General features: G+C 52.0%; 1 pseudogene; it reads right to left on the bottom strand.

The window, feature by feature from the left end:
• Positions 1-639, bottom strand: part of LOC103212179 — a 6,113-nt pseudogene that overhangs the window by 1,669 nt on the left and 3,805 nt on the right.

Below are 639 nucleotides of genomic sequence, written 5' to 3'. Positions count from 1 at the left end.
CACCTCCTCTCCAGGATCTCCCGGCCATTGCTGTCTGTGTAGAAGCGTCCATTCATCTCCAGTGTTGTGTCAAAGCAAGTGATGACCTCCTTTCCACAGTCGTCACTGCACCCAATGGAAACGCAGGGTTGTGAGTCTCACCTAATGCCCCCCCTGGCCTTGTTCCCACCCCAGTCTCAGTCAGGACACTCACCCCACGGGAATCGACCGCACTGTCCCCTCCAGCTTCAGGTACATCTTTCCTGCATACAGGCGAACTACTTGGGAACACCAGGCTGAGAAGTTCTGGTGCACTTCTTGCACCAAGGCAGTCTGAAGGCACATGATGGACTGCAGGTGTGAACCCACACCTGCAAAGGTGAGCACTACAATATCTGCCCATGCTGTGAACCGTACAAAGGCCTACCTTACTGCCAACCACACTAACAGACAGCAATGGAACCCCAGCCATGTCTCTCACCTGCCTAGTCATGGCTATGTAATTTTTGCATGTGGCATACATGCTTGTTGACCACCATCACCTCCATCTGCCTCCTTTCATAGCAATAGGAATCTACCTTGGCTACCTGGAGTAGACTATATTTCCCCGTATTCCTTGAAGCTTTGAGTAGCTGTGGGACCAGTCAGTCCAATGGAAAG

Source organism: Orycteropus afer, unplaced genomic scaffold (genome assembly GCF_000298275.1).
Source record: "Orycteropus afer afer isolate SDZICR_OR568_19922 unplaced genomic scaffold, OryAfe1.0 scaffold00868, whole genome shotgun sequence".
Taxonomy (NCBI): domain Eukaryota; kingdom Metazoa; phylum Chordata; class Mammalia; order Tubulidentata; family Orycteropodidae; genus Orycteropus; species Orycteropus afer.
This window is presented reverse-complemented; position numbering and strand designations above follow the sequence as displayed.